This window comes from Euprymna scolopes, chromosome 1, assembly GCF_053919585.1.
Source record: "Euprymna scolopes isolate OS-2025 chromosome 1, ASM5391958v1, whole genome shotgun sequence".
Taxonomy (NCBI): domain Eukaryota; kingdom Metazoa; phylum Mollusca; class Cephalopoda; order Sepiida; family Sepiolidae; genus Euprymna; species Euprymna scolopes.
In genome coordinates, this window is record NC_136482.1 from 48,827,109 (window position 1) to 48,849,063 (window position 21,955).

Below are 21,955 nucleotides of genomic sequence, written 5' to 3' on the forward strand. Positions count from 1 at the left end.
GCATTTATTAAAATCAAGAATAATAAAGGTCCACGGATCAACACTTTGAAGTACGATCCTCGACGACCATCTGCATTATTCTCTTAATAAATAAGTATTTAATGATGTTAAATAGTTCTCACGTAAAAAGATAATATATTATTTTCATGAGAAAACTCTAATGTCATACCTTGTCAACGCCCTTGTTATATCTAAGGCAACGGCCCTAGACTCCCTGTTTCGTCAAGTTCATTGTATATACGTTCAGAGATTACAGTTTGCATATCTGCAGTAGAACGAGCTAGTCTTAACCCATACTGTTGGGCGACGAGAAGTTTATACAATTGAGGCGGTAGAAAACATCTTCATATATTAAAGACACAACTATTTTGGCTAAAAGATTGAGGAGGGTAATTGGGCGATAATTTAATGTGCAATTTCCTTCGGCAGAATTCCTGTAAACTGGTAATTCAGAAGATTTCCATCAGTCAGGAAAGTAGGATTAATCAAGGCATTTGTTGGAAATAACTAAGGTATGTTCAGTGGGTTTTAAAAAAGTACCGGTGGAATAAAATTAGGTCAATATTTTTTCGGTGTGTAGATATTGTGTACTTGCGAATGAGTTATTTTCAACTCATTAAATGTGGTTCCTGCTCCGAGAGGAAAGTCTGTGATAGAGTTGTTCTCTGCGTCCGAAATAAAGTTGAATGTAAAGACCGGGCAAGCAGATTATCCTTCCTGGTTTTCCTGCACACAACTTGAAGCTCGTTGTATAGCTGGGGTATTTTGATGGTCTATTATTTACTACGCTCTTATGAATTTTAAGAAGTCATGAGTTACTATTACCAGCACTTCAATGTAGTTTTATTTTGCTGTTGCTAATTCCTTCTTACAGTAACTTATAGCTTCTATATACATTTACCTAATTGTACTAAATTCATGTGGGAGAAATCTGCGGTATACATGCTGCTTTTGAGCAATGGCAGATGTTCCAATAACATTAGATCTTTAAGAAATGTTGAGTTTGCTAGAGAAATTACGTGAGAGAACATGGTAGCAACTACTGTCAAGTATTTGATAGATTATACAAAGTGCACTCCTATCAATTACGCCTTAACAATTATATTTTAAGAAACGATGCTGCCTTTCAGTACATGCACACACTGCCACTGATTTACCCTTGTATGTTGTAATTTTCTGTAATATTTCGACTTATTAGAATTCTCATGCTGAGTCAAAATAAGGACCATACACATTTCTCGGATCCTCAGTTAGGTGACATTCATTTTTCCTGCGTGCTGGGACGATGTATTACTGTTAAAATAATTATACCACCATCGACAGTCTGAAATTTTATTTTCTCGATATGTAAGCTTGTGTAATAACACTGTTCGAGCAAATGTAAACATTCTACTTGTGAGACATCAGCATATGTTCTCATAGGTTAGATACCAACACTCGTTGTTTGATACAAAGTAGATACGTTAAATAGTTGCCGCGGGTTTCTTGGTGTGCGTTAGTGAATAGAGTGTCGTGTGTGAGGTATGTAGTTCAAGCAGAAAAAAAAAACACGCCTCACATGCAAAAGGGTATCAAATCTCGATTTCGGATTTGTTCAACTACTCAGGTTAAATGAAATCAGAACCTGGGTATATGATTCCGGGTGGATGATATGATTCAAAGTTGCTTGATAGTGAAAATAAATATATCATTCCTCACATTGTGAATAATATATCTGTAGATAGATGTTGTTCAGGAGTTGGAAAGGATCGAAAATAGTATTAATAACCAACAAAAGTCAACTTTCTTTAAACGCGTCTACATGATCTCGAGGTGTGTACTTTTTTATGATACCATGTACCTGAGAAGGAGTGATTTTGAAATCATCACGTGTGGCGTCTTTCTGCAAAGATAAGTCAAGTAGAGAGTGGGGTGCCTTGCCTAATGTGAAGTTTGAGGCAAACTCACTGGCAAGCAGGCTAGCCTTCTCGTTTGCCGTACAAATAACCTCCCGATTGTTTTATAGTGGGGGAATTGTTGACTGCCTATTATATACTACAATGTTGTATATTTCCAAAAAAACACGGATTCCTTTTTTTGGGGTGTCGATGCCTTTTCTTGTAGTTTCCATGTATGTTGTCTTAGATGTCGCTATTTCTCTCTTACAATTATTCTAGCTTCTATACACCTCTGCATGTTAGCACTGGACTTATCGCCGTTGAATACGCGGTACGCATATTACCTTTGAACAATGGCAGTTGCACAAGTAGAAGTAAACCATTGAGGAGAGTGGGGCTATAGACATTTCGTGTGGAAGCATGAACTTCAATTATAGTTTGGAACCATAAAGTTGTCCCATTTGCGCACTGTTCAGCTGCAAGAGAAAATATATTTCCCCATAAAGTATTTATGTGTGACATAATAAACCTAAGGGAGCAATTTGCACACATTGTGGAGCAGTAGATCCCCCAGGATCCTGAGGAGGGCCGAATAACCTGGCTAAGACCGTTTTAATCGATCCTGGGTTTCGACAGATTTCCCAAGGAGTTAAAATAGAGAATATAAATATATATTTTATTTCATTGTCAAAATAGATATTGTTTAAAACCAGAGAAATATATTTGATGAAAGGAAACTTGGAGAATAATACTGCTAAGCCTTGGTGAACTCAAAGCCAGATGCCAGACTGATGGGTATGGCCTTGGGGGTCATGTGAGTTTGATGTATCTGTAATTCTCAGATCACAAAAATGGTGGATTTAACACCCGAAACATCTGGGGTTTCCCGATTCCGTGGCGTGATCTGATTGGCTGAGGAGATTTCCAACCCCGACCATACACCACTAGTAATACGAATTTCGCGGGGAAATTATCCAGTTTCGAAGCAGTTTCCGAAAAAATTATGCGCAAAACTCGCGGTAACCCGGCGTTCCCTGGTGAGGTGCAGTTTCCTCATCCGCCGCCGCCCGTCTGGCACTGTCTGTAAAAAAGATTTGACACTTGAAAAACTTACAAAGAACTGAACGATATTTGTAAAAACATTTTACATAAGTTTGTGAAGTAATTCTGTAGATTAGAGTTCACGTGTCTGTTATTGTTTCTTCCGACGGCTTCGATATTCGCTTTCAGCATGCATGATTCACTGTAACAACTATCAGAGAAGGTCCATACGAACCGAGCCGAGTTTCTAGACAAAAAGGGGTCCTAGCCGAGCTACACTAGCCTGGATTTACATTATTGGTTTCCATTTGACCATGGTAGACGCTGTTTAGTAACCACGAAAAAGAGAGTTTTTTTGTTATCACGAACACAAAACAAACACAGAGAAGAAAACACAAAGAGTATTTCCACGGCGAACGCAGGAGAAAAGACGTAATAAGAAAGAGACAGGCAGACAGAGACATTTGATATCATAAATGCGTAGGGTGATTTAATTGAATTAACGAGAAACTATGGTGGATTTGGATGTCAAGGGAGTCACAGGGGGGCGCGTATTAAAAGCTGGGGACAGGTGCGGATGGTTAAGGGACACTTACGGATAGCGATATTCCTATGCGGTGGATAGGCAATATGCATGGAGAATAGAACAGAGTTTGGGGTCGCCTAAGGTTACGGAGGCGTTTCGAGCCCTGGTTGGAAATTTAAGAATCCCGAGTTTCTGAGGGGGACGCGCGTGACTTGGATGACTGGCTTAAAGCGGTGGGGAAAAGGCAGATACCTTTAAGTTTAGGAGGTTCGGAAATGGTGTTTCTTACGTACGAAGTCGCATCTGGAAGCCTGTAAAGATTCATCGGTAGACACGTCCAGGAGAACCCCAGCTTACCTGGCCACAGCTAAGGGTAGCATTGGTAAAGAATTTAGCAGCGAAAGGACGGCCGTCCGAGAATTATTAAGGCGTCGACAGCGGACTGAAGAGGAAATAAATAGTTTGGCCGAGAGGGTGTCCGAATTCGCGATAAGAGCTTTTTCCGGATCAGTCAGTCAGGGAAGGTGGACCGATTAAGGTCCTGTTGGTTGACGTAATGGGCGAGGCTATTCTTGATAGAGATATACAGTCCAACGTGTTGAAGTGTAACCCCATTAAACTAAGTAGGGCAGTAGAACTTGCGCAAACCAGTGATCGTATTCGGGGGCGTATTAGGAGTTTGAGATTATTGAAGGAACGTTGGGGGGCCCCTACCCCTAGGAGAACGCCGAGGCCAAAGCGGGGAAGAGAGGTTAAACAACCCCGTGAGATAGTCGAGGAAGATTGAGACAAGGAAACTGACCACAAATTCTTGGAGTGCGAATTTCGATATGCTCACTAAAAACCCTACCTAGAAGGTTAGGGTAATTATGATGGTCATCGGGCGGCGGATTGTCCGACCAAATGGGGAGATAACCCGTGGGACCTGCAGTCATACTGCCGCAAATGTAATCGACATGAACACGAGACTAAATGGTGTACCAAAGCGGCTGAACGTCACTTGGGAAAGGGCCGTTATGTTTGGCCAGAGCGACGACCTCCACCCGAGGGTAGATCAAAACGGGAGGCTACGCCTCAAAAGATGGGTGAGCAAGTCGCTCGCGCACATACTCTCTTTGCGCCGGTTTTGGGAAACGCAAATGGGTCGCCCAAGATATGAGGGCGTCGGCGACCCCGTGCGTATCAAGGCACGCGTGTTGCTGGACGTGTGGTCGAGCTGGTCAAATGGCCAGAAGCTGCTGGATGGTGGGAACACTGGTCACAGGAGGTTGGAATGTTCTCAAGGAAGAAAGAGGTTTCCAGGGCAGGGGAGAGGCCGCCACCCTAGAGAGGTCACGACGGATAGGCTGTCGATGGGCGAAGAGTGGTTATTATCAGAAACAATGCAGGGGTGGTCGAGAAGACAAAAGACGCCACTTAAGGTGCGTCAATTACTGACGAAAACGGAGGGGGTGACTTGCCCTGTGGAGGTGGGAGAAGAAACGTTGACAGCTCTGGTAGACACAGGAGCAGCTGGAGGAGGATGCTTATGAGAGGTTGCCTGATAGGGAACCTTTGCAGCCCGTGGATGTGGAGTAACTTATACGGACGGTACGGACCTTAAACTTGAAGAAATGACCAATAGCCTTCAAACTAGGTGGCCGAAGTGGACGAATGAGGATGTATGTCGCGAAGAATTTACGAAGAGAGTTAACACTCGGCAATGGCTGGTAACAAAGCCAGGGCGCGAAGGTTAGTTACGGGCCACCCACTCTAGCCATTCTGCTGGTGACGGTCCTTTGAATACGACTGGGCGAACGAACGACATCAGTCGCAAGGCGTCCGAACCATATTTTTTCTTGAATTACCTGGGCAGCCATGAAAGGCAGATCCCATTTTATGGCGATAACTAAAGCTCCTCCGAGTGTGAGAAGACGATTAGCTGATCGGGCAATAGCCTGTTAAAGGGAGAATAAGAGAGGAGAGAGAGAATAATAATGATAATGATACAGATATATTTATAATTTAGCTGAGCCCCCCTCGAAAATTTGTATGGGTTGTTTTTTGTCGATGGCGAATAGCATAATTTAATTTGCAGATAGAAAACGCAATGAAAAACAAAGTGTGTTTTTTTCTATTTCAAAATATTGTATAATTCTAACAAGGAAAGAAAAAGAAAAGAGAAGACACAACAATGTTCCTGATCCTTTCAGCATGGGTGATGTGGGTAGAAGACGAGAGTGAGTCAGCCGGCCTCCGCTGTGTGAGGGGGAGAGTGGGGCCTGCATTGTCGCCTCTACTGACTCGGTTGTTGTCAGTGAGCGGGGAGACGGTGGCGCTCGTACTTGACACTCATACCCAGGCGGCCACCACCCCCTCACGCACATTGGAAAGGGAGGAGTATGGGGAATTATTGATTTTTCTCCTCTCCCTTTTAATTTTTTTCTTCTCTCTCTTTCCCCGCGGGGTGTATAAGCGGCGTGATCGGAACTTAATAATAAGCGTTGGGAAACTTAAGTTATGTATTACTTTTAAAATGAAAACGAGAATAATTATTTAATCAGACGTCAAGAATTTAAAAGTTCGAAGAGTTGTGCTTTTTATGTATTCAAACGGGAATTATTAGAAACATTAATTTCTGAGAGTTGAATTAATTTAAAAAAAATAGTTTTTGTTACCTCAGCCTGGACAGAATTTCGCTTATTAAACTGAACGGAATTAGTGAGAGTTCAATCGAAAATATAGGCGTTAGTTTCGATAATGAATGGACCTTAAGGAATAATTAAAATTCTGCTTCAGTCAGAAGAATTTCTTATTTGCGAAATATTAGTTACGATGTCGCACTTTTCACGCGGGATTACTTGGAATAAATTATTAATATCAATGATAACTAAATTAAGTGCACCGAATTTGTGTGCGACAAGCGATTTATATTTTTAGATGGATTTTTCCATTGCCAGCAAATCAGGTGCGTGATGTTCGCACCTGGAGATATTAATTGAAGAAGAAAAGATTCACGTGCGATAGCGAGACGTTGACTGAATCTCCTTGTAGGGCGAGAACTGCGAGATCGTTAAATATTACGCATTTAGTAATTATTATTTTTGTTTGTAATTAGTTGAAATGAATTCAGGAATGTTTCGACAGGACTGTTAGGATGGGCAGTGATGCTGGTTACTCAGTGTGTCTGGGCAGGGCCCGTTCGGACACATTCTCTGGGTGAGGCGCTGAGGGGCTGGTTAGCATTTTATAATTTTTATATGTGTTTGAATTATCCAACCAGATTCGATAAATCGAGGAAATCGTGATTTCTTTGTATTTAAAAACGGGAGGACGGCACCTCCGACCTTCAGATTCCTGTGGAAAATTAGTGATAAGGAAGAATGTGTAGGACTCAATCAAGTACTTTTTTATTGGGCGTGGTGATCGACGACGGTCTTGCTCAATGCAACCGGCACCATACGTTGTGCTTGATGTATCATTTGGACTATTGAATCGCTGATCGATCAATTTCTTCCTGTCGTTGTAGGGATGATGACAATCATGGTATTGCGCCTGTAAGGACTGCTGTGGACATCTACTGCGCTGCTTGTAAGAAGTGGTGCCATTTATCGAAAAACTAGCGAGGTAATAATCACCCAGTCGAACTGACTAGTAACTCCAGTGAATGATTGGCGGCCTTATAGGGAATTGATTAGCACCCGTATAGGGATTAAGCAGTTTGATATATTAAGGATAAAATTAGTTAGTACCTATGAACAGGTGGGGCAATATATGCAGAGATTAGGTCCCTTAGAAGACGAGACGCGCATTTTTAGGCGCCGCTGGACCGATCAAAGGAACCATTATCACAGATTTAGGAACCCAGACCTCAGAGAGCGATTATACCAATAATAGGCAAAACCTTGGAGACATTATTTGGAGTGGTTACAGAGGAGCATCCCGAGTTAATACGGGCCGGGATAGATCAGTTTGAGCAAGGGCAGAAAACGTTAACACAAGTTAGCAAGAAGGAGATATCAATGCTAAATATCACGAGAGTAGAAGTGCAGGAAAATAGGGAATGGCTTAATGATATAATCCGTCAATTGGAAATTTTGCATGAAGAATTGTGTAATGTGTCTAGTCGAATTGAGACTGAGTTTTCGAAAGGGGAAACCTTTATACAGAGATATTTTGAGAGTATGCTTATGTTGCGACGGCTACAACGCACCGGGCAGTCATTGCTTGAGTGGACCACTTATATAGAGAGCCGATTGGACACCCTACAGTTAGGACATTGTCCCACAGTGTTATCAGTCCGGATCAGCGACGAAATGAGTTAGAAGATATAAGCCAAATATTATCATCACGCCTACAACTTCCAGTTAACTCCGAGGACGGAATGTGGAAATATTATAATAACCTGGGTTGTAGTGCGCGGTAGGAAGCTGAAAGAATATCAGTGTTTGTATCTATACCCCTCTGGGATCAAGGAACTAAATACGAGGTTTATCAAGATATTACTCCACCCGTTCCATATCCACTGGACACACCCAAGTAAGGGTTGGTAGCCAGTTATAGAGTGGAGCCCGAATATGTACCGTTTAATATGGCAATAGCTAGACTCATGCTGTTGAATCACCGAGAGGCAGGAATATGCCGAAATAATGTTCTTCGAATTTGCCGGTCACAGAGTCCGTTGTATGTCACTGGGGATCATTAGTTGTGTGTGTTGGGAGTATTTCAAGAGGTGAGTGAGTGATAAATAGCGTCTGCACGGTTGAAGTGGCAAGTGGACGTATTTTTCCACTGGCTATAAGAGTAGATGGCACCTGGTTGGTATCCACGCAACAGAATATGGAATTGTTTAAGGTATGCGTTAACACGGCTTCTGAGATAATCAAGGTGAGACCAGCTTTAAATATGGTAGAACTTGACAGGGGTTATGAAGCTCAGGGAATGGGCATAGGATTACCTGCGTATTATTAGGTTAAGGAAGGATATTTGTAAAAATTTGGGCAATAACCAATGGAATAACCTCACTGACCTCTGGGACCACCTGATACATCGTTCACCGCCACATACCTGACTTAGGCTATCAAAAGCTATGGGAGGAGTTGAACAAATGAGTGGATTACAGGCCCGACCAAACGGTCTGGAAAGTACAGAGTCTAGGGATAGGCTTCATAAGATAGTGGTTACAGGAGCGGGAGTGAGCATGCTAGTAAAGATAATTGTGATGTTGTTGGTGATTGTATGGTGCGTGAAAAGAGTGAATGTAGGAAGAAAGCAAGGTGATAAACATCTCGAACCTGATTGCACAGATGGCAGGAGAGACCCTAGTTCGAACATGCCTGTGGTTCTGGAAAATGCGGCTGCTGGTGTTAACGAAAACGAAGTGCAACCCGAATACCTCCTTGATGCTGAAATCCAAAGGAACTGAAGACGACTTGAAGACGTTCTTTTCTTTTCTTTTCTCTCTGTTTTACCCCCAAATTCTTGTAGGGCGCTGTGCTGAGAACCGTCGAAAGAATATCTCAACGATACCTTGAATGACCGTCTATTGAGGTGAGAAGTCCTCAGTGAAAGATATTCTTACAAGATGGTTATAAAGGAAATTGGAACTCTAAAGTAAAAGTTGTAGGTTGAACTACGCCAGCTTAAAGTGAGATGGTTTCATCTAGCTTAATAAAAAGCGGGTCCTTTGAGAACCCTGATTAGGGCTGCATACCCTTTATTATGAGATTGTACTGTTGATAGCAGGCAAGTGAAAAATACTTGAAAAAAAATCTTGTAAATTGTGACTGACTCTCTGTGAAAAACTAAAATTGAACTATGATTGAATTGATGAAAAAAATGGGAAAAGGGGAATAAGTCTTATTAACCCTGGAAAAAGAAAGGGGGCAAAACTTTTAACAAGGAAAGTACCATTTTATGAGCTAATTGATAAAATTGTACATTTTACTGAGTGACAATTTTAAATGATTATTATCTTATCATTGAATTATAAATGTGAATTGAAAAGAATAGAATACGCGAAAAAAAAACATTCATGTGAAAAAAAGAAACTAGCACTGACGAACTTAAAACTTTTACATTTTTCTGATCTTTTGAACTTTTTGGAATAGACTTTTTTATGCACTTTTTAATGAAAAAGGGGGAAAATCCTGATTGAAGGGTGGACAATAGATTGTGCATATGTTATCTTCTTGACGGATAATTTTATGAATGAGAGAGGGAAAAAAAACAGTCGGCGAACTGTGAAAAGGGATGAAGCGGTGTGTTGAGGAATACGATTCCATTGGTTCTAAAATGCAATATAGTCTTATGGGGCGAATGTGACGTACTCAACCTGAGGGAGCATTTTGCTTTCATTGGGGAGCTGTAGATCCCCTCATGGGCTTGAGGGGGTCCGAATAACTAGGCTAAGACCGTTTTAATCGATCCTGGGTAGCGAAGGATTTCCCGAGGAGTTGAAATAGAGAATATAAATATATAGTTTATTCATTGTCAAAACAGATATGGTTTGAAATCAAACAAATATATTTTGAAGTTAAAATTGATGACAGGAAACTTGGAGCATAATACTGTCCGGCTTTGGTGAAATCAAATCACGACTGACAGGGATGCCCTTGTGAGTCATGTGACTTTGATGTATATGTTTTTCTCAGATCACAAAAATGGTGGATTTTACACCCGAAAAATTTTGGGTTTCCCAGATTTCGTGGTGTGATCTGATTGACTGAGGAGACTTCCAACCCCGATTACCATTAATACGAATGTCGCGCGGAAATTATCCAGTTTTGAAGCAGTTTCCGAAAGAGTTGTGCTCGAAAGTCGAGGTCACCCGCCGTTCCCTGGAGAGGTGACTCTTCCTCCTCCTTTTCCGCCCGTCTGACACTGTCTGTGAAAAAAGATTTGAGACTTGAAAAACATACAAAGAACTGAACGATATTTTTAAAAACATTGTACATAAGTTTCTGAATAAATTCTGTAGAATAGAGTTCACGTGTCTGTTTTTCCCGTCTGCGGCTTCGATATTCTTGTTCAGCATACAGGATTCAATGTAACAACTCTCAGAAAAGAAGCAGACCATCCCAACCGAATTTCCAGACAAAAAGGGGTCTTAGCCGAGCTTTACCTGAGTGGGCTCACATTTTATGAAATCCCGTGTGACTTCCCCGTCAGTCTTTCTGTAATTCCTCGTTGTTAAGAACAGTGGGTCTTCAGTTTTTGGTCGAGAATTAAGAGCGATTTCTACATTTATCAAGTGTTATCATTTATATAAGAGTGATCAGCATTGTCAAGTGTGTTGTGGGCATCAGTTATAAAATCCTCGGGAACTATGGTCAGAAATAGATCTAAAAGTGAGGCATCTTGATTTTGCTCGTCTTTTTTAATTACATTTTCACTCCTCAAAATGCACATTTCTCCTTTGATATAGGGGGCTACTATTAGGGACCTAAGTTACAGGGGTAATATGTAGGGAGTTTAGCAGCAAGATATATGTTCACATTACACTTGAACTCTTGCCTGTCAGTACAGTTGGGGACGAAGGGCACTGGAAATAAACTATTAGAGTAAATAGATTTTTACTTCTTGGGATCTTGACTGGGTAGGGGTGGTACTTCGCTGCTAGTTGGATTTGTCGGGGTGAATGTTAGCTTCAGAGAGGTACATGCTACTTTCAGGCGTAAGTTACTTTCTAGCACGATACGGAGAGCCCACCTTACTCAAGTCTGGTCAGGGAAAACGTGTCGGAAATGTATCCGTCTCTGATACGGAATGAGATATAGAGAAGGTATGTGTTGTACTACCAGCTATGTCTGTGTAAGTAAAAAATCCAAGCCAGTTACTGTGGTGGGCATTGTAGTCGCGAAATATATGTGCATGCGCTAGTATCGAGCAGAGTACTATATCTATGCTGTTATAGCCTTTGTTTATTAGAGTACAGTCCCTGGTTGAGGGAGAGCGGTAGAGAAATTAAAGTTACTAATATTATGGTGCATGATTAGTCTGAAGTACCTAAAGTTCTGGTCGTCTTATTCTAGTTTTGTTTCTCTAGTAAGGGGGAGACTGTTACAAATATAGATCCCAAGCCCGTGTATATGTCTGCCTTAGTCTTTTCGGCAGAGCGGGAGATAACCAAGCATGTTAAAATAGTTAGAGAGCAAAAAACCCACCTATGTTACGTGCAATGCATTAGATTTAATGGCAGCTTGGGAAATAGAGCAGTGCGTTAGTGAGCAGGAGAGAGGGTTTTAATCAGAGAGTAGACTATAATTACGTGTTAGGATATAGAGTTTTGGATAGAGTTTCGAAAAACAAAAACAAAAAAGTTTAGTATGAGAAACAGACAAAGGCAGTCGTCATGGAGGTAAAGTATCTATAGGATGCAATTGGATATACGTCGCATACTAGCAGCGGTATTTTTACGGTTTTGAGAGAAATCGTAGGTACATAGTGTCGTGGTTTATTGTTCTAGTCCGTAATTTAGGGCAGGCGCAAAGCATCTCCAGGGACTATGATAGTGTAACTGTGTAACCCTTATTTTTTATTTTTTTAAAAGTAGTTGAGTATTCCTCTCAGCATAAGGACAGACTGAAAATTTAAGGTAAGATTCAAAGCGATATAAGGAATTAGATAAAGATTAGATTTACGATCACTGGATGGTCAGATGATCGGAAAAAAATGTGTCTATTTAGAAAAATGTCTTAGTAGTGATGTAGGATTTAAGAGATTTACAATACGCGGATACTGAAAGTAACATGTGAGTAGTTGAGTATCCAGTATACTTGATCTGATATTGGTAGTAAGATGGTCATATTTTCGTATGTAGGAATTGTACGTATTAAGTATGTTACTTAAATAAATTCTTTTACCCTCTCTCGTAAAAGAATAAATCCGTCTGTAATATTTGTATGAGTTTGTATTCTTGTTTGTATTACTTTTAATCCCCGTCCGCTTTTTTGGTCTCATCTATCTCTCGAGTAAGAATATTCTAGTTTCTAGAGCTTTAGATTATTATTAAAATACGATAATGGATCTTTTGTCAGTTTGAGAAGTAGGATATTTCTCTCGTTGGTAACTTTACACATTATATATATATATATATACATATATATATATATATGTATATATATATACATATATATATATATATATGGGGGTGGGGGGAGGTGAAGGTAGAGAGAGAGCGAGAGTAACAACGTGAGCGAAAAATACAGAAGGAATTAGAGAGATCTTGCAGTAAAGGATGTGTTCTCGCGCCTGCATATGTGTGCGAGGTGAACATGCGTGTGTCTTCGAATGTCTGTCACCAAGTTATTTTCTTTGTTGTGTTTTCTACTACGGATATTCTCAGCGAAATCTGTGTTTCCTTTCATGCTATTACGCTTAAATACATGTATTTATTTATTTGTATTACCGCATAAAGTTCCCTTAAAAAAAAGAGAGCTAGAAAGACATATACATAAAGGGAGATAGAAACAAATAGATAGCGAGAGAGAATGATAGAAAGGGTGACAGGTATTACGTGTGTCCATGAGTGTATGTCTGTGTGCATACATTTAGGTATGTGTTTCCAATAATTCTGATAATAACGGGGCCTACAAAACATACCACGGGAAGCCTGTTTTCATAAACAAATAACGGATCCGTATAAATATATTATATATTAGAAAATGTTTGTTTTTACATTTATTATGCTATATTTGAATTTTTACTAGTGAAAAAATATATATGAAAACATTATACCATTTCTTCTTACTAATCCCAAATGTGTTAAAACAAAATATTTTTTTAAAATCAATGACACAATAAAAATTGGGGGAGGGTCATGATATAACAAGGTAAGCAAAACGACAATAACTTTTCGCGGTTTATTTTAGTTAAAAAGACCTTACATTTGTTAGTATCTCATTTTCTTAATTTTTCTTTCACTTCATTTTACATATTAAAGATATATATATATATATATATATATATATATATATATATATATATTACTTTGTTTGTATTATTAGTTTATGTGTTTATTTATCTGCTTATGTCTTCTTTTATGCCCAACTGCGTAACTGAATAATACAGATCGTATTGAAATACCAACGGATACTCTCAGCTAATATAGATTTTAAATGTACATACTCATATACAATACCAAATACAGTTACACGTAAATTGACTATCAAAGCTAGTAAAAACGGGGACTCATATTCTGCAAGGTGCTTCTTTCTTGAGTAAAGCTACGAACAAAGTACCACACGATTTCTGACCGCATTTGAAAAGAATTGTAAAAGAAGTTACTACTCACCGACACCTTACTGTTATCGCAGGTGACCAGTACTCATAGGCACTGACCGGGCCTGTTCGGCATTGACATCTACTGATCACCAGTGATCACAAGTGTCTGCGGGTATGCTCCACTTACTGCATATAATCATATCAAAGCATCGGTTACCACATAAAACAGAATAGATTATTTCGTAACATCGGTTAAATTGTAACTAAATTATTTGAAGTTGTAAATTCATTTACTTCCATTTTCGAGCAACTATCCCGTAAAATGTTTACCGTCTTGTGTTCAGATTGAAAAGCGAATTGTTTACAATGGATTCTCGTTGCCTTGCCTAATTGTTGGTTTGTAAATATGTACAATAAATGATTTGTTTCTTCTGAAACTTTTGCAAACATAAATTTAAGTCAAAAACAAAGGTCATCCTAAGATTCTTGGGAACATACCATCCTTTCTCGTACATGGCGCAAAATCTATTTGGCTGAGATAGGTATACAGATTAATGATTGTAATTGTGATAATATTAATCTACGATATTTTGAACTCGTTCCAAATGTATTTTGTGTGCCTCACGTAAACGGTGTTTAGTCCCGAACTGATTGGCCGATGATAAATCTATGTATAAAGGTATTCTCGGCTCTAGCAATATCTGACACACTATGACTACAAAAGCTTGTGTGATTTTAATTATCAACATTCACGTGACTTCCTTCGAAGGATGTCGAAAGAATGGCTAAATCAGTGATATTTCTAGTTTAGCATAAACCCTGTAACGCCAACGATTTTGCATCTAGCATGAAGTCTACAGATCGTTATTAAGTCGGTGCAATAACGACAACCATAATGCGTATTAGACGTTTGGATTACAAAACCATATTTCATATATTAGAATTTTTCGAAATTCCAAACAATTTCTAAAGAGTTTAAACGAAAATACCCGGTTAAAGTAAAAAAAAAATAACTATCATGAAATGGATATATAAACATATTTAAATTAGTCATCTTATATGCATAATTATGTCATTTTTTGACCTCGTATTATCAGTAAAAATAAAAATGTTGCTTACTCCTTAATATTAACAAACTAATCTTTATGAACGTGCATTTGTGGGGTATCTCGCAATTCCTTTATATTCGCCATTTCTTTTACTGTTTTAAATAAAGGTGCTTAAATATATAGCACATTAGTATAACATAAATCAGGATATGTCTGAAATCTATTGCAATTCATAATACGAGATAAAATTATTGAATTAAATGTTGTCCCAACATGGATAAAAGAAAAGCATATATAATATCGAAATAGATAAGAGGTATCCGAACTTCCACAAAAATAAAAGTGTAACTCTAAATATTTGGTAACAATGTAATTCGCAATCTAGGAAAGAACATATAAGTGTTGAGGAAAATGCGATACAAGTAAATATCGACTAACTTCGGTAAGTAAAGAGAGTACGCATAAACCGACAATAAAACTGCAGCAAGCAGACATATATGTCGAGGTCATCTACCTTATTCTCGGTTCTAAGCGGAAGCGGGTGCTAATAGATCAGCCTCTGGCGGTTTACCAATCAGGTATTGGCTGCGTGTCAAAATCACCTTTCAACATTGCTGGCGGCACGAGCTGAAAGAGTATTTTGCCAAAATAACTTCAACTTGCAACTTAACAATACATGAATATTACGTGACTACCGCATGTGTGTAGTTGTTCATATCGGATTGTCTGTGTTACTGGTGGAATACTGAGACCACGAACATTGACGTCTAATAGGTAGACTGCGTTTCTCTTGCGGGACATTTATTATGCAACTTTTTTAAATGTGGGAAGAGTTAGCATTGATGAGTCCGCATTGATCTATACAAAACATAAAACGCATATATTTATGAAAAAAACAGTTTTAACTGATAACCTCCAAGTATTGATAAAATAAAACTGAAATAAAATGGACATAATAATCATCCACCGAAAAAGGTTTATAAAAATAAAATGGTTGTAGTTTTGCGGTGAACTTTGAAGGATAGTTTATTATTGGATGTTATTATAAGTATGTCAAGAAAAGGTAATGAGTTATTGTTTTCTGTTTCATAGGTAAACTTTATGGAAGTTTCGACTGAGTTTAATTTGTCTCTAATGATATTTATGCGCGTATTTTCAGGAAGAAAAATTAAGATGTCGTCAATGTATTTGAAATACTCTGTGTTTGGAGGTAATCTGAATTTGAAAGGACCAGGTTCTAGGAATTCTAAGAAAAGGCAAGCTAATACTCCACTAAGAGGGTTACCAATAGGAAGACCAAAATTTTGTTTATAGAAATTGTTATTGAAATGAAAGTAAGTAAACTACACACAAAAACGATTACATACATTTCTATTCACACCATAACAATGAAATAAAAAACAGGGATGATAATTGGTTTCTTCTTACGCGCTTTCAGAATTTGCAGTCCTGAATATCTGGACGAAAAATTCAAATACCTTATAAACATTTTGAAAACCTTGCAATATCCGACATATTTCATATTGAATGCTAAGAGAAAAGCCACACAAATATTTTCCAGAATAAATAATAATAAAAAATCATTCACACCAGACCTTTCTCTCATAAACAGACATCTTCTTTTACCTACACACACCAATAATACAATAATTTATAACACACTAAACAAACTAAAAATTCCTATCGTACAAACCACATCACAAACCATAAGACATATATTAAAAACCACGAAACATCTCTATAACAAACCAGTTTCCGATGGAGGTATATATACTATTCCTTGCCGTACTTGACATCTTAAATACGTTGGTGAAACTCAGCGTAAATTGGAAAAAAGGCTAAATGAACACAAAAGAGATATAAAAAAGAGCAATTCTCTAAGTGCATTATTCTCTCATTCATTGCAACATAACCACACTTTTGACTTTAAACAAGCAAAAGTAGTTAAATTTATTTCAAATAAATGACACCGGAGACTTCTTGAATCTGCGCTTATCGCAATTTCAAGCACTATTAAACAACGTGGAGGTTTCTATAACATCGCACCATTAATAAGTAAACTGTTATTAAAAGAACATTATTTAACTGTGGACACAGGTTAACTTTCTCACACCATTCAAACACCCCCTGTAATAATTAACACATAATCTCAATCAATAAATTACATAAAAAAACAGTCATTTCATTTCTGTTACAAACTTATATTTGAATGTCAACAGATATATCTTTTTCCCAATAGAATATAAACGTGCGTTCATAGTTTTAAATTAAATTAACGACTATATGACGTCACTAAAATTTCATTCTCTTTAACAGACCCAGCCCCCTCCTTTTTTGAATTTCCAACATCAATTTTCCGTTTCTTTGTAATAGAACTGCGTCACACTGTGCACGTGAAACATTTTCAAATATTTTGTACTTGTATATTTTTTGGTTTCTTAATCTCATTCATCCAGAGGAAGTCTCGAAATAAAGACGAAACGTTGATGAACACATAATACGGTTTGTTCCTTTTTATTTTCTCTCTCTTTCTCTCTCTCTATATATACATATATATACACACATATATATATATATATATAAATGTTTGGTGGTACATAATTTATATACAGTTTTGAAAATAATAAGCGGAACTTTCTCAAGAGCTCTTTCGGCTATCATCTCATCAGGAGAAAGTCGATAGGGTACAAAATAATATTATGTCGAAAATAAAGATTTCTAATGGGGAACTTATTGAATGTGCCAAAAGTACGGGGACACTAAAATACATTTATTAACGTTTAAATAACGATTAAAATATTAGCATAACGAGGGAAAAGAAGAAAAAAACGGGAGAAAGATTTAAAATTCCCCAAAGAGAAACAATGCGTTGGATGTTTCCTTTTGCCGGCACAAAGAAGGTTGACGCACCGCAATAGATACAGACTCCCAAATCTTTAAATCGTTTCTGGAGTCCGTTCTATGTAACATCTCGAACCATTCTATTTTATATCTATCGGCACAGCACCGGTTGCCAACCAACTGCTGGCCAATAGCAGAGTCCAAGGCTGCAGAAAGAAGGTCACCACCAGACCCCATCCTCCCTTGTCTGGCATTCGATGGAACATGCTGGTTTATACGAGTCAAAAGGTGCAAAGATGTTCGCCCAACATAACCAGCATCGCACTGGCATTAAAATTGATATACAATATTGCTATTTTGGATGTAAGGCAAACTATCCTTCCGAAAACACCGAAAAGAAGGTCTCGTAGTATATACCAAACGCAAGGATACAGAATAAAAGCAGTCGTAAATACTTCTGTTTGGAAAGTATATCACTCCTCTTCCCCAATCCACGGTTATTTTAAATAAACCGGACATTTCAAGGATCCAACCTTTTTAGGAGATTTAAAGGCCACAACCGTTTTTAAAATACAGTCATCAATAAGTTCAACAGGATAACCATTATTGATGAATATTTCCCTGATCTTATCGAGCCTGGCGTCTAATCTGTTAGGCGAACAAATGATGAGGGCTCTATGTACGAAAGTATTAATTAGGCCGACCTTACGTGATTTTGGTACAAAAGACAACCAGTTCACATATAGACCAGTAAATGTCGGCTTTCTATAAATTGTAGTGAGAAAGCCCCCCCCCCCCGTGAATGTTCGACAAGAACATTCAAGAAGGGAAGCGAATGGTCTTTCTCACTTTCCATAGTGAACTGAAGAGCCCGTGCAAAGAAGTCAACCTATTGACAAATATCGACTCTTCACCTTGCAATGGAAAAATAGCAAAATGTCGTAAACATATCTGAAATATACAGTGGGTTTAGTTGTAGAATTGAACATAATGGATTCATGGTACCCGACGAAAATATCCGTTAATGTTGAGGTCAACGGACTCCCCATTGAAACCCCGTCGACCTGACAGTACAGAATATCACAAAAACTAAAGTCTACGGATGTTGTGCACATTAAAATGAGTTCAGTAAGAGTATTTTTAGAAAACCGTGGAGCAGTCAGGCGACCATCACAGAGCACGTCGGTATATATATATATATATATATATATATATATATATATATATATATATATATATATATATATACGTATAGTCTCATACAATGGTATGTTGGTAAAGAGACTAGAGACATAAATGAGGACATAAAAGACGTCTCTGCAATTGAATCCATCCCACGTACACAATCAACGAACCGAAAAGAATCTGGGATGCAATGCGTGATATATAACTCGCGCACAGGTTGCAGAATTTCCACAAGCCACCGGGCCAAAGAATGTCTTGCCGAACCGACCATTGATAAGACAGGTCTCAGTGGAACACCTTGCTTATTGATTTTCGGGAGACCATACATTCTGGGGCGTTGTGACCCAGAGGGTCTTATCCTGTCATAGACGTCCTTACAAACAACTTTCTTTTTAAATAATGCAAGTAGACGTCTTTGCATTTTAGCCTCGTTCTTGCAAGTATTATCCGTCAACTCGACGGGTCCGCGTTTACGGAATTTCGAAACATCGTTGAGAATAACTGCCATTTTCTCAACGTAGTCCGATTTGTCGAAAATCAACACTCCTGCACCTTTGTCTGGTTTGCACATATATTGGACTTTAATGCTTTCATAGTTTTGCGTTATGTTCCAGACTAAATCGCTATGATCGACAGGTGTATCGGTGAGCTAAGGCAACTCAACTAAATTTAATCCCAGAAATATATATATATATAAACTTAACAATATAAAAAACATATATTTAATTACACCTAGGTTTAAAATAGGACAGCCTACTAGATATCTACGCTTCCCGATAAAAAAGTCCGCACAAAGGAATGGGTGAACGAGAGGTCTACTAGGCATTTATTCTGTAAGTTTATGTCCATTGTCTGATTAGAAAGGGGGCGGTGGAAAGTGGGAACCTGATTGGCAATAGAATGTGCGTATATAAAAATGCGAGACAACCACAACTCTTCGGATAAACCTGACGCATCCTAGCGTGGATGAAACGCGGAATATTTTATGCAGCTTATTTCCCATATATATTTAGCTCTACCTATACATTGAACACTGTTGAAGTAAATACTTAAATATATATAAATGACTGTGGGTATCATTGTTTTATAGTTTTGTTGTCTCGACGTTGACCGATTGAAACTATATATATATATATATATATATATATATATATATATATATGATCTTGACCGTATCTGTTTCGTAGCATAGGAAATAGACCCTCTCAAGAATTGTATAAGACAACTGAATTAAAGGAATAACTTAAACTAATATCATGAATTTTTTAATATAACTTCTTATTAATTGTCTGTATTTTTTAGATGAGGAGTTTTCATTGATTGAGATTGTCGGACTGACTTCTTCATCTTGGCTGTTATAGTCACAATGTTGTCGCGGTTTTGCCCTCCGGCCTTCATCAGATGTTTTGTATCGAACTGGGGAACCGTTTGTTAGGAGTCTCGAACCCAACCCTTTATTATTATTATGGGGTTCCGTGTTCCCCAGTTCGATACGAAACTCCTGATGAAGGCCGAAGGGGAAAACGGTCGAAACGTTGTGACTATAACAACCAAGATGAGGAAGTCAGTCCGACAATCTCAATCAATAACTTCTTATTATTTATTCTTTCTCTCTCTCTTTCTCTCTCACTCTCTCTCTCTCTCTCTCTATATATATATATATTTATATATATATATACATATATATATATATATATATATATATATATATATATATATATATATTAAGATATGATACAAGTTAGAAAAGCATTTCATCCAAGGCATGAAAATTGTTAAACAAAATGTGTTTACTATAGGCTTTAAAAATAGAGGTACTAGATTCAATTTTAAATTTGTTTATCTTCAAAGTGTACTTTTATAAATTTTACAAAGTTGGTGTGCAAATTTCATACCTTACTTGGTAAAATGTATGAAAGTGCACCTTGAAGATGAATAAATTTCAAATTGAATCTTGAACTTTGATTTTTAAAGCCTATAGTAAAAAATAAAAATTAACAATGTCCATGCCTTGGATGAAATGCTTTTCTAACTTGTATCCTATCTTTTTAAGATTATATTTTATTTAATTTAATAATTTGGATTTAAAAAAAATGTGATTTTGTATGTATTCATAATAACTATCCTACTCTCTATTTCAGATTGTATTTCTCCTCACACCACACCCCATTTCTTTGTATTATTACAGGTTTGAATATTCTCTCTGTTTCAGTTTGTAATACTCCTCACTCCACAACTCTTTTTTGCAACTTTCTCTTTGTCATACATGTCTGAATAATAAGAAAATCTGAATTTTATTTAACAAAAACTGTAAAATAACTTTTTTAGATGATTTTTTTACAACTTCTTTCATAATAAAAAATCTTTACAATTTAGTAAGGAACATGTTTCTTATAGATTTCATGAAAAATATTTAGTAGATAACGAAAAAAATAGAGATGAAAATTTCAAAAGGAGTGTATAACTGGTTACGCTCAATAGTAGTCCTTGCTAGCGAAAGACTCTGTTATTGTTATTCTATTATTATTATTATTATTATTATTATTATTATTATTATTATTATTATTATTATTATTTAAAACATTTTGTGTCCTGCGCTTTCGCGCGAGGACACACACTCACACGCACACACATATATATATATATATATTTATATATATCTTTATATATATAGAGAGAGAGAGATAGAGAGAGGGAAATCTTATTATTGAACATTAGTTCACATAAAAAAACAGATATGCGGAATATGCTATCATCCGATAACGAGTACAAATAAATTTGAAAGAGATCGTTCCACGTTGTTTCGAAAATGCACAACTTCTTATCAGAATAAAATAAATTTTGCAGATTAATGCATTAAAGAAAACTGCAAACATGAACTAACGCATATTTCCATTTAGTAGGTGTTAACAGTTAGCGAATGTATATAAATCTTCGTGATTATTATTAAAGAAGGAGCAGGGACATCATTTGAAAGGATATGGTAAAAAATCCATTGTAAATAGTAAATTCAACCAGGAACAGGATTATTCGAAATAATTCAATTGATAATCCATGAGAACAGAAAACAGAATTGCATATGCTCAGTGTAACTTGATGCTTCCAGAAAATTCATCCGATCAAGGAGTTAGATAATTCTAGTAAAAAAAAAAACACATAAAAAACACAGGTGTTAAAACATATTACGAGTAAAGAGATGTTAACGAAGCGATTCTAGCTAATAGAAAATGTTA